The 17779-nt window shown below is 38.6% G+C and overlaps 1 protein-coding gene across 3 annotated transcripts in view; it reads right to left on the bottom strand.

The window, feature by feature from the left end:
- The window catches only part of ANAPC10 (anaphase promoting complex subunit 10), a 115121-nt gene that overhangs the window by 6796 nt on the left and 90546 nt on the right, over window positions 1-17779 (bottom strand). The window lies entirely within an intron of this gene.

Raw genomic sequence — 17779 nt, forward strand, 5'->3', positions numbered from 1 at the left:
CCAAAAAAGACCCCGCATTGCCAAGACAATCCTAAGTCAAAAGAACGAAGCTGGAGGCATCATGCTACCTGACTTCAAACTATACTACAAGGCTACAGTAACCAAAACAGCATGGTACTGGTACCAAAACAGAGATATAGACCAATGGAACAGAATAGAGCCCTCAGAAATAATACCACACATCTACAGCCATCTGATCTTTGACAAACCTGACAAAAACAAGAAATGGGGAAAGGATTCCCTATTTAATAAATGGTGCTGGGAAAATTGGCTAGCCATAAGTAGTAAGCTGAAACTGGATCCTTTCCTTACTCCTTATACGAAAATTAATTCAAGATGGATTAGAGGCTTAAATGTTAGACCTAAATCCATAAAAACCCTAGAAGAAAACCTAGATAATACCATTCAGGACATAGGCATGGGCAAGGACTTCATGACTAAAACACCAAAAGCAATGGCAACAAAAGCCAAAATTGACAAATGGGATCTAATTAAACTAAAGAGCTTCTGCACAGTAAAAGAAACTACCATCAGAGTGAACAGGCAACCTAGAGAATGGGAGAAAATTTTTGCAATCTACTCATCTGTCAAAGGGTTAATATCCAGAACCTATAAAGAACTCAATCAAATTTACAAGAAAAAAACAAACAATCCCATCAAAAAGTGGGCAAAGGATATGAACAGACACTTCTCAAAAGAAGACATTCATACAGACAACAGACACATGAAAAAATGCTCATCATCACTCGCCATCAGAGAAATGCAAATCAAAACCACAATGAGATACCATCTCACACCAGTTAGAATGGCAATCATTAAAAAATCAGGAAACAACAGGTGCTGGAGAGGATGTGGAGAAACAGGAACACTTTTACACTGTTGGTGGGACTGTAAACTAGTTCAACCATTGTGGAAAACAGTATGGCGATTCCTCAAGGATCTAGAACTAGAAATACCATTTGACACAGCCATCCCATTACTGGGTATATACCCAAAGGATTGTATGTCATGCTGCTATAAAGACACATGTACACATATGTTTATTGCAGCACTATTCACAATAGCAAAGACTTGGAATCAACCCCAATGTCCATCAGTGACAGACTGATTAAGAAAATGTGGCACATATACACCATGGAATACCATGCAGCCATAAAAAAGGATGAGTCTGTGTCCTTTGTAGGGACATGGATGCAGCTGGAAACCATCATTCTCAGCAAACTATCGCAAGAACAGAAAACCAAATACCGCACATTCTCATTCATAGGTGGGAACTGAACAATGAGATCACTTGGACACAGGAAGGGGAGCATCACACACCGGGTCCTATTGTAGGGAGGGGGTAGGGAGGAGGAATAGCATTAGGAGATATACCTAATGTAAATGACGAGTTAATGGGTGTAGTACACTAACATGGCACATGTATACATATGTAATAAACCTGCACGTTGTGCACATGTACCCTAGAACTTAAAGTATAAAAAAATAAATAAATAAAAACTACAAAAATTCTATAAGAAAATATAGGAAAAACTCTTCTGGATATTGGCCTAGGCCAAGAATGTATGACTAAGTCCTCAAAAGGAAACACAATAAAAACAAAAATAGACAAAGGGAACTTACACTAAAAGAAATATAACCATACTGACTGGTCTCACTTTAGATCCAAGACAACTAATTTCAAGTGCATATTTAGCCCTGTACAAAATTCCTACTATATTCCCTTAGAAAATTTGCTTTCCCACTGTCTCTGGGATAGCTATTTTTGAGTTTCTCCTCAAATCCTAATTCTAATCTCTCTCTAAGCTGACGGCATTTTATTTCACCAAGAAAACATGATCAACTAGAAAAAGAATATCGTCATCTCATATGCTGTTATAAAGTAGTTAAGCTGTCCCTCTACCTTTTTGACGTCAGTCCTACCATTAACTCAATAAGTTCCATCCTTTCCTTCCCAGCCAAAGACTCTATTCCCACAATAGGCATTCTCTAAGTAATTTTCTCTTCTCCACTGGATCACTGTCATCAACATATAAACATGCTGCAATATTTGTCATCTTAAAAATGAAAACTAAAGCCTTTTCTCAGTCCTACATCCTGTTCCACTATTGCCCTAATTCTCTGTTCCACTTCACAGCAAAACTCCTTGAAAAGTTATAGTCAATTTTATTTTTTATTTTTAGAGACAGGGTCTCACTCTGCCATTCAGGCTGGAGTGCAGTGGCATGATCACAGCTCACTGCAGCATAAAACTCTTGGGCTCAAGCAATTCTCCCATCTTGCCCTCCCAGAGTGCTAGGGTTACAAATGTGAGCCACTACACCCAGTTGAAAAACTGTAGTCAGTATCTTCATTTTTCACCTGCTCTTCCAATCTGAATTTTGTCACCACCACTGAAATCAATCTTGTCAAAGTCACCAGTAACCCAAAACTTGCCAAATAAATTCCCTCTAAGAACTATTTGATATAAAGAAGGTAATTATTGTAATACGTATTTTATTTAAGATGTGCTTGAATAAGCCTATTCATATTTTAAATTTTAAGGCTTTAAAATTCTTACATAATATTTTAATATATAGTTTTGTACACAAATATGTGACATGGTTTACTAAAGAGAGTAGAAGATTGCAAATGATAGAGAATATAACTGGTAACTCAGTAAAGATAAATAGATTTAAAGGCTAATCAAGTTAAGCCTTGTTAATGCTAAGCTAGATAAGATACCTGAAATTCTACGCTTAAAAATACATCCACCTTGTATCCCAAACAATCGATAGATTCAATGCAATCTCTATCAAAATTTCAATGACTTTTTTTTGCAGAAATAGAAAAACCTATTCTAAAATTCATAGATTAAGGGACCCCAAATAGCAAAAACAATCTTGATAAAGATGAACAAAGCTGGAAGACTCATAGTTTATTATTTTGAAACTTTCTATAATGCTAAAATAATCAAAACAGTGTGGTACTAGCATAAAGACAGACATAAACCCAGAGAACAGAATAGAAAGACCAGAAATAACTCTCACATATACAGCCAAATGATTTCTGACAAGGGTTCCAAAGCCATTCAATGGAAAAGGACAGTTTATCCAACAAATTGTGCTGGAAAAACAAGATATCCATGTGCAAAAGAATTAAGTTGGACCCTTATCTGACACCATATACAAAAATTAACCCAAAATGGATCAAAGACCTAAAATTAAGACCTAAAACTATAAAACTCTTAAAAGAAAACACAAGCAGAAGCTTCATGGTATTCAATTTAACAATGATTTTTTGGATACGATACCAAAAGCACAAGCAATGAAATTAAACATAGACCAAGCGGACTTTTAAAAACTAAAAATTTGTGCATCGAAAGACACTCTCAACAGAGTAAAAAGGCAACCCACAAAATGAAAAAAAAATTTGCAAATCATATCTCTAATAAGGAATTGATATCCAAAATGTAAGAGAACTCCTACAACTCAACAACAAAACAAAAAATCTGAATCAAAAATGGGCAAAGGACTTGAACAGAAATTTTTCCACAGAAGTTAGACAAATGGCCAATAAGCACATGAAATGATGCTCAATATCACTAATCGTTAGGGAAATGCAAAAGAAAACTACAATGAGATATCATCTCACACAAATTAGGATGGCTATCAAAAAAAGAAAAGGAAAGAAAAAATACAAGATTTGGGAAGGATGTGGAGATACTGAAACCCTCATGTGCTGTTGGTAGGAATATAAAATAGTACAGCCACTATGGAAAACAGTATGATGGTTCCTCATGCCGATGAACCTTGAGGGCATTACACTAAGTGTAATACGTTGGACAAACGTGGAATCTCAAAAAGTGAAACTCATAGAAAGAGAGTAGAATTGTAGCTGCCAGGAGCTGGAGAGGGAGGTGAATAAGGAGATACTGGTAAAAGTGTACAAATTTTCAGTTATAAGATGAATAAATTCTGGAGATTTAATATATAGCATAGTGACTATAGTTAATACTATATCAGATACTTGAAACTTGCTAAGAGAGTAGACCTTAAATGTTCCCATTTAAGGTAACTATGTGAGGCGATAGAAATAGATATGATAACTAACTTGCCTGTGGTAATCATTTCACAATATCTGTGTATATCAAAGCATCATATTGTATACCTTAAATGAATACGATCTTAAATGTCAATTATATCTCAATAAGGCTGAGGAAGAAAAAGTTCTAAGGAGACATAAACAATATTTTAAACACACATGTGCAATAAAGACATTAAAATTGTGAGGAAACTTTCAATTTACAAATAATAAAATAGAAATAGAATTGTCATATATCGGCCAGACACAGTGGCTCATGCCTGTAATCCCAGAACTTTGGGGGGCCGAGGTGGGTGGATTGTCGGAGGTTGGGAGCTCGAAGCCAGCCTGCGCAACATGGTGGAACCCCATCTCAACTAAAAATATAAAAATTATCCAGGCATGGTGGTGGGCACCTATAATCCCAGCTACTTGGGAGGCTGAGGTAGGAGAATTGCTTGAACTCAAAAGGTGGAGGTTGCAGTGAGCCAAGATCCGGTCACTGCACTCCAGGGCAGGCAACAGAGTGAAACTCTGTCTCAAAAAAAAAAAAAAAAAAGGAATTGTCATATTTCTAGAAATGTGACTTCTGGCCATATAAAGAACTGAAAACAGGGTCTCAAAGAGATATCTGCAGACCACATTCATAGCAGCATTGTTCATAATAGCTAGAACATGGAAGCAAACCAAGCATCCACTGACGGTTGAATGGATAAGCGAATTGTGGTATAAACATATAACCAAGTATTAGCCTTAAAAAGAAAGAAATTCTAAGGTAATTGGGTCCATTCCAAGATGGCCGAATAGGAACAGCTCTGGCCTGCACCTCTCAGCGTGATCAATGCAGAAGACGGGTGATTTCCGTATTTCCAACTGACGTACCTGGATCATCTCATTGGCACTGGTTGGACAGTGGGTGCAGTCCACGGAAGGCGAGCGGGGCATCACCTCACCCGGGAAGAACAAGGGGTTGGGGGATTTCCCTTTCCTAGCCAAGGGAAGCCATGACAGATGGTACCTGGAAAAACAGGACACTCCTGCCCAAATACTGCGCTTTTCCAACGGTCTTAGCAAACGATACACCAACAGATTGTACCCTGCACCCAGATCAGCAGGTCCAACACCCACGGAGCCTTGCCAACTGCTAACGCAGCAGTCTGAGATCGACCTGTGAGACAGCAGCCTGGCACGGGGAGGTACGTCCGCCATTGCTGAGGCTTGAGCAGGTAAATAAAGCGGCTGTGGAAGCAGGAATGGGGTGGAACCAATGGCAGTTCAGCAAGGCCTGCTGCATCTGTAGGCTCCACCTCTGGGGGCAGGCCATAGCTGAACAAAAAGCAGCAGAAACTTCTGCAGACTTAAACGTCCTGTCTGATAGCTCTGAAGAGAGCAGTGGTTCTCCCAGCACAGTATTTGAGCTTAGAGAACAGACAGACTGCCTCCTCAAGTGGGTCCCTGATCCCCAAGTAGCCTACCTGAGAGACACTTCCTAGTAGGGGCAGACTGACACCTCACAGAGCTGGGTGTGCCTCTGGGAGGAAGCTTCCAGAGGAAGGATCAGGCAGCAATATTTGCTGTTGTGTAATATTTGCTGTTCTGCAGCCTCCGCTGGTGATACCCAGGCAAATGGTCTGGAGTGGACCTCCAGGAAACTCCAACAGACCTGCAGCTGAGGGACCTGACTCTTAGGAGGAAAACTAACAAACAGAAAGGAATAGCATCAACATCAATAAAAAGGACATCCACACCAAAACCCCATCTGTACGTCACCAACCAAGACCAAAGGCAGATAAAACCACAAAGATGGGAAGAAACCAGAGCAGAAAAGATGAAAATTCTAAAAACCGGAGCGCCTCTTATCCTTCAAAGGAACGCAGCTCCTCACCAGCAACGGAACAAAGCTGGACAGAGAATGACTTTGATGAGCTGACAGAAGTAGGCTTCAGAAGGTCGGTAACAACAAACTTCTCAGAGCTAAACAAGGATGTTCGAACCCATCACAAGGAAGCTAAAAACCTTGAAAAAAGAAGAGGAATGGCTAACTAGAATAAACAGTGTAGAGAAGACCTTAAATGACCTGATGGAGTCGAAAACCATGGCAGGAGAACTACGTGACGCATGCACAAGCTTCAATAGCTGATTCAATCAAGTGGAAGAAAGAGTATCAGTGATTGAAGATCAAATGAATGAAACAAAGCAGGAAGACAACTTTACAGAAAAAAGAGTAAAAAGAAATGAACAAAGCCTCCAAGAAATATGGGACTAAGTGAAAAGACCAAATCTATGTTTGATTGGTGTACCTGAAAGTGACGGTGAGAATGGAACCAAGATGGAAAATACTCTTCAGGATATTATCCAGGGGAACTTCCCCAACCTAGGAAGGCAGGCCCACGTTCAATTTCAGGAAATATAGAGACCACAACATAGATACTCCTCGAGAAGAGCAACCCCAAGACACATAATTATCACATTCACCAAGGTTGAAATGAAGGAAAATATGTTAAGGGCACTCAGAGAGAAAGGTCGGGTTACCCACAAAGGGAAGCCCATCAGACTAACAGCAGATATCTCAGCAGAAACTCCACAAGTCCGAAGAGAGTGGGGGCCCAAATTCAACATTCTTAAAGAAAAGAATTTTCAACCCAGGATTTCATATCCAGCCAAACTAAGTTTCATAAGTGAAGGAGAAATAAAATTCTTTACTGACAAGCAAATGCTGAGAGATTTTCTCACCACCAGGCCTCCTTACGAGAGCTCCTGAAGGAAGCATTGAACATGGAAAGAAACAACCAGTACCAGCCACTGCATGGCAAATTGTAAACACCAAAACATGCCAAATTGTAAACACCATAGATGCTAGGAATAAACTGCATCAACTAATGGGCAAAATAACCAACTAACATCATAACGACATGATCAAATTCACATATAACAATATTAACCTTAAATGTAAATGGGCTAAATGTCCCAATTAAAAAACACAGACTGCCAAATTGGATAGAGTCAAGACTCATCTGTGTGCTGTATTCAGTAGATCCATTTCTTGTGCAAAGACACACATAGGCTCAAAATAAAGGGATAGAGGAATATTTACCAAGCAAATGGAAAGCAAAAAACAAAAAAACAATGGTTCCAATCTTAGTCTCTGATAAAACAGACTTTAAACCAACAAAGATCAAAACAGACAAAGAAGGGCATTACATAATGGTAAAGGGATCAATGAGGCAAGAAGAGCTAACTATCCTAAATATATATGCGCCCAATACAGAAGCACATATTTTCATAAAGCAAATCCTTAGAGACCTACAAAGAGAGTTAGACTCCCATACAATAATAATGGGAGATTTTAACACCCCACTGTCAATATTTGACAGATCAACGAGACAGAAGGTTAACAAGAATATCCAGGACTTGAACTCAGCACTGCCCCAAGCAGATGTAATAGACATCTACAGAACTCTCCACCCCAAATCAACAGAATATACATTCTTCTCAGCACCACATTGCACTTATTCCAAAATAGACCCAACTGTTGGAAGTAAAGCACTCCTCAGCAAATGTAAAAGAACAGAAATCACAATAAACTGTCTCTCAAACAACAGTGCAATCAAATTAGAACTCAGGATTAAGAAACTCACTCAAAACCGCACTACATGGAAACTGAACAACCTGCTCCTGAATGACTACTGAGTATATAAGAAATGAAGGCAGAAATAAAGATGTTCTTTGAAACCAGTGAGAACAAAGACACAACATACCAGAATCTCTGGGACACATTTAAAGCAGCGTGTAGAGGGAAATTTATAGCACTAAATGCCCACAAGAGAAAGCAGGAAAGACCTAAAATTGACACTCTAACAACACAATTAAAAGAACTAGAGGAGCAAGAGCAAACACATTCAAAAGCTAGCAGAAGGCAAGAAATAACTAAGATCAGAATAGAACTGAAGGACACAGAGACAAAAACTAACCCTTCAAAAAAATCAATGAATCCAGAAGCTGATTTTTAGAAATGATCAACAAAACTGACAGGCTGCTAGCAAAACTAATAAAGAAGAAATGAGAGAAAAATGAAATAGATGCAATAAAAACTGATAAAGGAGATATCACCACTGATCCCACAGAAATACAAACTACAAAAAGACAATACTATAAACACCTCTATGCAAATAAAGTAGAAAATCTAGAAGAAATGGATAAATTCATGGACACACACACCCTTCCAAGACTAAACCAGGAAGAAGTTGAATCTCTGAATAAACCAGTAAGAGGCTCTGAAATTGAGGCAATAATTAATGGCCTACCAACCAAAAGAAGTCTAGGACCAGATGGATTCACAGCCGAATTCTACCAGAGGTACAAAGAGGAGCTGGTACCATTCCTTCTGAAACTATTCCAATCAATAGAAAAGAGGGAATCCTCCCTAACTCATTTGATGAGGCCAGCATCATCCTGATACCAAAGCCTGACAGAGATACAACAAAAAAAAAAAGAGAATTTTAGACCAATATAGCTGATGAACATTGATGTGAAAATCCTCAATAAAATACTGGCAAACTGAATCCAGCAGCACATCAAAAAGCTTATCCACCATGATCAAGTCAGCTTCATCCCTGGGATGCAAGGCTGGTTCAACATACACAAATCAATAAACATAATCCATCACATACACAGAACCAAAGACAAAAACCGCATGATTATCTCAATAGATGCAGAAAAGGCTTTTGACAAAATTCAACAGCCCTGCATGCTAAAAACTCTCAATAAACTAGGTATTGATGGAACGTATCTCAAAATAATAAGAGCTATTTATGACAAACCCACAGCGAATATCATACTGAATGGGCAAAAACTGGAAGCATTCCCTTTGAAAACTGGCACAAGACAGTGATCCCCTCTCTCACCACTCCTATGCAACATAGTATTGGAACTTCTGGACAGGACAATCAGACAAGAGAAAGAAATAAAGGGTATTCAATTAGGAAAAGAGGAAGTCAAATTGTACCTGTTTGCAGATGACATGATTGTATATTTAGAAAATGCTATCATCTCAGCCCAAAATCTCTTTAAGCTGATATGCAACTTCAGCAAAGTTTCAGGATACAAAATCAATGTGCAAAAATCACAAGTATTCCTATACACCAATAACAGAAAAACAGCCAAATCATGTGTGAACTCCCATTCACAATTGATACAAAGAGAATAAAACACCTAAGAATCCAATTTACAAGAGATGTGAAGGACCTCTTCAAAGAGAACTACAAACCACTGCTAAACGAAATAAAAGAGGACACAAACAAATGGAAGAACATTCCATCCTCATGGATAGGAAGAATCAATACCATGAAAATGGCCATACTGCCCAAGGTAATTTATAGATTCAATGCCATCCCCATCGAGCTACCAATGACTTTCTTCACAGAATTGGAAAAAACTACTTTAAAGTTCATATGGAACCAAAAAAGAGCCTGCATTGCCAAGAGAATCCTAAGCAAAAAGAACAAAGCTGGAGGGAGGCATCATGCTACCTGACTTCAAATTATCCTACAAGTCTACAGTAACCAAAACAGCATGGTACTGGTACCAAAACAGATTATATCGACCAATGGAACAGAACAGAGGCCTCAGAAAAAACACCACATATCTACAACTATCTGATCTTTGAGAAACCTGACGAAAACAAGAAATGAGGAAAGGATTCCCTATTTAATAAATGGTGCTGGGAAAACTGGCTAGCCATATGTAGAAAGCTGAAACTGGATCCCTCCCTTACACCTTATACAAAAATTAATTCAAGATGGATTAAAGACTTAAATGTTAGACCTAAAACCATAAAAATCCTAGAAGAAAACCTAGGCAATACCATTCAGGACCGAGGCATGGGCAGGGACTTTATGTCTAAAACACCAAAAGCAATGGCAACGAAAGCCAAAATTGACAAATGGGATCTAAGTAAACTAAAGAGCCTCTGCACAGCTAAAGAAACTACCATTGGAGTGAAAAGGCAACCTACAGAATGGGAGGAAAATTTTTGCAATCTACCCATCTGACAAAGGGCTAATATCCAGAATCTACAAAGAACTTAAACAAAATTTACAAGAAAAAAACAACCCCATCAAAAAGTGGGCAAAGGATATCAACAGACACTTCTCAAAAGAAGACATTTATGCAGCCAACAGACACATTAAAACATGCTCATCATCACTGGTCATCAGAGAAATGCAAATCAAAACTACAGTGAGATATCATCTCACATCGGTTAAAATGGAGATCATTAAAAAGTCAGGAAACAACAGATGCTGGAGAGGATGTAGAGAAAGAGGAATGCTTTTATTTTGTTGGTGGGAGTGTAAACTAGTTCAACTATTGTGGAAGACAGTGTGGCAATTCCTCAGGGATCTAGAACTAGAAATACCATTTGACCCAGCATTCCCATTACTGGGTATATACCCAAAGGATTATAAATCATGCTGCTATAAAGACACATGCACATGTTTACTGCAGCACTATTCACAATAGCAAATACTTGGAACCAACCCAAATGTCCATCAATGATAGAGTGGATAAAGAAAATGTAGCACATATACACCATGGAGTACTATGCAGCCATAAAAAGGATGAGTTCATGTCCTTTGCAGGGACATGGATGCAGCTAGAAACCATCATTCTGAGCAAACTATCCCAAGGACAGAAAACGAAACACCACATGTTCTCACTCATAAATGGGAAATGAACAATGAGAACACTTGGACACAGGGCGGGGAACATCACACACCAGGGCCTGTTGTGGGATAGGAGGCAGGGAGAGGGATAGCATTAGGAGAAAAACCTAATGCAAATGATGAGTTAATGGGTGCAGCCAACCAACATGGCACATGTATACCTATGTAACAAACCTGCACATTGTGCACATGTACCCTAGAACTTAAAGTACAATGAATGAATTAGTGAAGAAAGAAGAAAGAAAGAAGAAAGAAAGAAAGAAAGAAAGAAAGAAAGAAAGAAAGAAAGAAAGAAAGAAAGAAAGAAAGAAAGAGAGAAAAAGAAATTCTGACATGTGCTTCAATGTAGATGAACCTTGAGGACATTATTCTAAGTGAAATACAACAGACACAAAACGACAAATACTGCATGATTTTGCTTAGATGACGTACTTAAGAGTAGTCAAAAATCAGAAAGTAGAATAGTGGTTGCTAAGGGGAAAGAGAAATTGAGAATTATTGTTAAAAACGTAGAGAGTTAAAGTTTTACAAAATGAAGAACTTTCAAGATGTATAGTTCTTAAACGCTGTAAGATTAAATACTATTGTACTAACACTAGAAGAAGTTACGTAATGGGTCACAAAATCAGCACTACTGCCAACCCAAAGACTACCAGGTCACTTCTGAATAGGGACGACCCACCACCTTTCCCATCACTCAATACTCTTTCCCTGATATCAGCTGCTATGGTGATATCATAACAATGGTGTAAACCTACAATGGTGTAAATAGGATCCATTAGAGTTTCTCTATGAAGACATCGACATCTCTCGGTCTGGCTTCTGGATCTTCTGCTTCCTATTAGCAACCTTGAAGTCACTATCTACTCTGGTTGTGACTTACTTAAGAGCAGATGTAACCCGCTAGGCATGCACTGATTTACAGTATTAACTGCAGCATAAACAAAGCTTACATTATAAAAAGGAAGTAATTCATCAATAAAAATCATGTCAAATATTAAGTATAAAATTGTTTACATGTCTTTTCCTACTGCGAATCACATATCCATGGAAAATAAACGAAGGAAGGAAAAACTACTTGATAGTTGCTTCAGGAGTTGCTCTTTTCTCCCTACTCTCAGTACTTCTCCTTTACTAACCATAGCTGTGACTTAATGAAATTCTACAGAATCTTACTACGAGAATTGTCAACATATGAAGCAGCAGATTCTAGAATTTTAACCATCCTTTCACTTAGAAAGAAACTGAACAAGTTAACATTAATGATGACCTAGTTCTGGAGGAAAAAGGTCTAATATGATCCAAAAGAAACTTCAGAAGTTCCAAATGTGTTAAAAGGAAGCAGCTACCACAAAAGCAGCTTAAGAAGAAAGACAGATGCCAACTCAAAAGGCTCACTATGGAAAGCAAGCTCTTCACCCCTAGTGAAGAAGGCGACCACCTAAGAAGATGCCTTTGAAAGTCAAAATCAGTCACCCTACTACACATGTTCAAATCATTCATTTTGGACCAGAAAATCAGAAAAGTTTCTATACAGAGAAACTACTCCAGAAGTTGTTCCTAGAGAGTTAAGATTATATAGCTTAACTAGTCTTAAAGTGTTTTTTTAAAAAAAGGCATAACAAAAGAACAACTAGATAGTGTTCTACTAATCTGCATGAACAATTCTGAATAAATTTGAAGTCAATGTCCATTAAAAAGAATACTTTTATCAAAAGCCCAAGATAGTAAACACATTTTAAGAAGAAATTACAGAAAATCTTTGGACTGAAAAAGGAAAACTATTTCCAGATTAATCATATTTAACTATCATTAAAAAGTTACATACATATGTACATAATAAAAATTTATAAAAATTTTTAAAACTTACAAAATTATATACATAATAAAATATTCTTTACTTTTGTTGTAAAAAGCTAAATATCTTTTTCTAACTTTTATTTTAGGTTCAGAGGCATATGTGCAGGTTTATTATACAGGGAAATTGCATATCATGGGGATTTGGTGTAAAGATTATTTAGTCACCCAGGTGGTAAGCATAATACCCGATAGGTAGATTTCCATCCCCACCCTCCTCCCATCTTCCACCCTCAAGTAAGTCCCAGCAACTATTGTTCCCTTCTTTGTGTCCATGTGTATTCAATGTTTAGCTCCCACTTAAAAGTGAGATCATGCAGTATGTGGTTTTCTGTTCTTGTGTTAGTTTGCTTAGGACACTGGCATCCAGCTCCATGCATGTTGCGGTAAAGGGCATGATCTCATTCTCTTTTATGACTGCACAGTATTCCATTATGTGAAATTTGGAATTCCAAAATGTGATATATGTACATTTTAAAAATCCACTCTACCACTGAATGGCTTTTAGGTTGATTCCATGTCTTTGCTATTAGCTGCAATGAACATACATGTCCATATGTCTTTATGGTAGAACGATTTATATTACCTTGGGTATATACTGAATAATGGAACTATATACTGAATAATATAGTGAAATGGTAATTCTATTTTTAATCTCTTTGAGAAATTGCCAAACTGCTTTCCACAATGGCTGAACTAATTTACATTCCCAACAGCAGTGTTACTGATTTTTGTATATGGTGTAAGGAAGGGATCCAGTTTCAATCTTCTGCCTTTGGTTAGCCAGTTATCCCAGCACCATTTATTGAATAAGGAGTCCTTTCCCCATTGCTTGTTTTTGTCGACTTTGTTGAAGATCAGATGGTTGTAGGAGTACAGCATCATTTCTGAGCTCTCTATTCTGTTCCATTGGTGTGCCTGTTACTGTATTACTATCATGATGTTTTGTTAATGTAGCCTTATACTAGTTTCAAGTCAGGTGTGATGCTTCTAGCTTTGTTCTTTTTGCTTACGATCACCTTGGCTATTTAAGCTCTTTTTTGGTTCCATATGAATTTCAAAACAGTTTTTTTCTAATTCTGTGAACAATGTCATTGGTAATTTGCTAGGAATAGCACTGAATCTGTAAATAGCTTTGGGCAGTATGGCCTTTTAACAATATTGAGTCTTCCTATCCATGAGCTTGGAAGGTTTTTCTTATGTGTTTGTATCATCTCTGAATTTTTTTTTTTTTTTTTTTTTTTGAGTAGTGTCTTGTAATTCCCATTTCTTCTCCTTGGTTACCTGTATTCTTAGGTAGTTTTTTCTTTCTGTGGCTACTGTAAATAGAACTGCATTCTTGATGTGGCTCTCAGCTTGGATGTTGTTAGATTATAGGTATGCTACTGATTTTTGTACACTGATTTTGTATCCTGAAATTTTGCTGAAGTCATTTATCAGATCAAGGAACTATGGGGCAGAGTAACTATGCCATTTTGTAGGTCTAGCATCATATCATTTGCAAACGGTGATAGTTTGAGTTCTGATCTTCCTATTTGGATGCCTTTATTTATTTCTCTTGCCTGACTGCTCTGGCTAGAACTTCCAGGACTATGCTGAATAGGAGTGGTGAGTGAGGGCATCCTTGTTTTGTTCCAGTTTTTAAGAGGAATGCTTCCAGCTTTTGCCCATTCAGTGTGATGTTGGCTGTGGGTCTGTCAAAGATGCCTCCTATTATTTTGAAGTATGTTCCTTCAATGCTTGATTTGTTGAGGGTTTTTATCACGAGAGGATGTTGAATTTTATTAAAAGCCTTTTCTGCATCTGTTGAAATGATCACATCATTTTTGTTTTCAGATTACACTCATTGATTTGCATGTGTTGAACCAACTTTGTATTCCAGGGATGAAGCCTACTTGATGATGGTGAATTAGCTTTTTGATGTGTTGCTAGATTCAGTTTGCTAGTATTTTGTTGAAGATGTTTGCATCTATGTTCATGAAGGATTTTGGCCGGAAGTTTTCTTTTTTGTTGTTGTGTCTCTGCCAGGGTTTGGTGTCAGGATGCTGCTGGCCACACAGAATGAATTAGGGAAGAGTCCCTCCTCCTCAAAGTTTCAGTAGGATTAGTACCAGTTCTTCCTTACACAACTGGTAGAATTTGACTATGGATATGTGTGGTTATGGGCTTTTCCTGGTTGGTAGGCTTTTTATTACTGATTCAGTTTCAGAAATCATTATTGATCTGTTTAGGGATTCAATCTCTTCTTTGTTCAATCTTCAGAGATTATATTTACAAGAATGTATCCATTTCTTTCTCCTCTTTTTTTGAAACAAGGTCTGGCTCTACTGCCCAGGCTTGAGTGTGGTGGCACCATTTTTGGCTCACTGCAACCTCTGCCTCCCAGGCTGTAGCCATCCTCCTACCTCAGCCTCCCGTGTAGCTGGGATTACAGGCGTGAACTACCACACCTGGCTAAAAAGAACTGCTTCTTGGTTTTCTAGCTTATGTGCAAAGAGGTGTTCATAATAGTCTTTCACGGACTTTGGATTTCTGTGGGGTCAGTGGTTACATCCCTTTTGTCATTTCTGACTGTACTTTGGATCTTTTCTCCTTTTTTTATTAGTCTAGCTAGCAGTCTATATTATTCTTTCAAATAACCAGTTCCTAAATTCACTGACCCTTTGTATGGTTTTTCACGTCTCAGTTTCCTTCAGTTCAGCTCTGATTTTGGTTATTTCTTGTCTTCTGCTAGCCTTGGGGTTGGTTTGCTCTTGGTTCCCTAGTTCTTTTAGTTATGATGTTAGGTTGTTAAATTGAGGTCTTTCTTAACTTTTTGATGTGGGTATTTAGTGCTATAAACTTCCTTCCCTCTTAATACTGCTTTGGCTGTGTCCCAGAGATTCTGGTATATTTTATCTTTGTTTTCATTAGTTTCAAAGAATTTCATGATTTCTGCCTTAAGTTCATATGTACCCAGAAGTCATTCAGGAGCAGGTTGTTTCATTTCCATGTAATTGCATGGCTTTGAGTGATTTTCTTAGTATTGATTTCTATTTTTATTGTGTTGTAGTCTTAGAGCATGGTTGGCATAATTTCAGGTTTGAATTTCTTAGGATTGTTTTATGCCTGATTGTGTGGTTAATTTTATAGTATGTGCCATGTGCAGATGAGAAGCATGTATATTCTGTTGTTTTGGGGTGGAGAGTTCTGTAGGTATCTATGAGGTCCATTTAGTTAAGTGTTGAGTTCAGGTCCTGAATATCTTTGTTAGTTTTCTGCCTCAATGATCTAATACTAACAGTGTGGTGTGAAAGTCTCCCCACTATTATTGTGTGGTTTTCTAAGTCTCTTCATAGGTCTCTAAGAACTTGCTTTATGAATTTGGGTGCTCCTGTGTAGAATGCGTATATAATTAGGGCAGTTAGGTCCTCTTGTTGAATTGAGCTCTTTACCATTATGTAATGCCCTTTTTTGTCTTTTGTGATCTTTATTGTTTTAAAGGCTGCTTTGTCTGAAATTATAGCAACCCTCCCTTTTTATCTGAAAAATCTGCCAATCAAGTGGAAAATATAAAAGGAATTTGTTTGGCAAACATAAAGGGATTTGCTTGGCAGATCCCTTTACTTTGAGCCTATGGGTGTCACTGCATGAGATATGGGTCTCCTGAATTCATGTCTTCAAATGATGAATAATCAAGGAATGATAGCAATGAATAAGAACATAGTGCAGTACAAAGAACATCAGACCAGATGATAGAAAAAGACCTAGATTTGAATTTCACTTCTCATCAGGAAATAAAGCAAATTACCTCTGCTAGCCAACCTTTATTTCTCTATCTGTTAGGATGAATCATATCAAACTGTCATTTTTGTAGGTCAAAAATAAAATGAGGATAATTTTATTTCTGTATAATTGTTGTATTTTCCTCAGAAATGTAAGACAGTAAGATAACATAAATTTCATTATTGCTAAGTCCATGGGATCCTTTTCAGTTTGAACCTTCTTAGACTTTTTTCTGTCAGTATTTGGTGCAAACTCTCTACTGAAATGTCCTTGTCTCGTTACCTCTGTGATTTCACCTTCTTCAGGTACTCCTCCCACCTCTCTCATTTCTCCCTTGTCTCTCCAGAGACTCCTCTCTATGTTCCTTAAACGTTGCATTCCTCAGAGTTCTGTCCTAAAACTAGTCCCACGATACAGGGATTAATCATATAACTGTCCAGGTTCATCACTTCTGGTACCTCAAGTGGCTATATGCTGATGATTCAAAAATATACATCTCCTGGGTGGTGCCAGTTCCAAGATGGCCGAATAGGAACAGCTCCAGCCTACAGCTCCAGAGTGAGAGACGCAGAAGATGGGTGATTTCTGCATTTCCAACTGAGATACTGGTTTCATCTCACTGGGGCTTGCTGGACAGTGAGTGCAGCCCACAGAGTGTGAGCCAAAGCAGGGTGGGGCATCGCCTAACCACGGAAGTGCAAGGGGTCAGGGAATTCCCTTTCCTAGCACAGGGAAGCCGTGACAGACAGTACCTGGAAAATCAGGACACTCCCACCATAATACTGTGCTTTTCCAATGGTCTTAGCAAACAGCACACCAGGAGATTATATCCCGCGCCTGGCTGGGAGGGTCCCACGTCCATGGAGCCTCACTCTCTGCTAGTACAACACTCTGAGATTGAACTGCAAGGCAGCAGCGAGGCTGAGGGAGGGGCGTCCGCCACCGCTGAGACTTGAGTAGGTAAACAAAGTGGCTGGGAAGCTGGAACTGGGTGGAACACACTGCAGCTCAAGGAGGCCTGCCTGCCTCTGTAGACTCCAACTCTGGGGGCAGGGCATAGCTGAACAAAAGGCAGCAGAAACTTCTGTAGACTTAAATGTCCCTGTCTGACAGCTCTGAAGAGAGTAGTGGTTCTCCAAGCACAGAGCTTGAGATGTGAAAACGAACAGACTGCCTCCTCAAGTGCGTCCCTGACCCCTGAGTAGCTTAACTGGGAGACGTCTCCCAGTAGGAGCCGAATGACACCTCATACAGCCAGGTGCCGCTCTGAGAAGAAGCTTCCAGAGGAAGGATCAGGCAACAACATTTGCCATTCTGCAATATTTGCCATTCTGCAGACTCCACTGGTGATACCCAAGCAAACAGGGTCTGGA

The sequence above is a fragment of the Macaca mulatta genome, chromosome 5 (genome assembly GCF_049350105.2).
Source record: "Macaca mulatta isolate MMU2019108-1 chromosome 5, T2T-MMU8v2.0, whole genome shotgun sequence".
NCBI lineage: Eukaryota > Metazoa > Chordata > Mammalia > Primates > Cercopithecidae > Macaca > Macaca mulatta.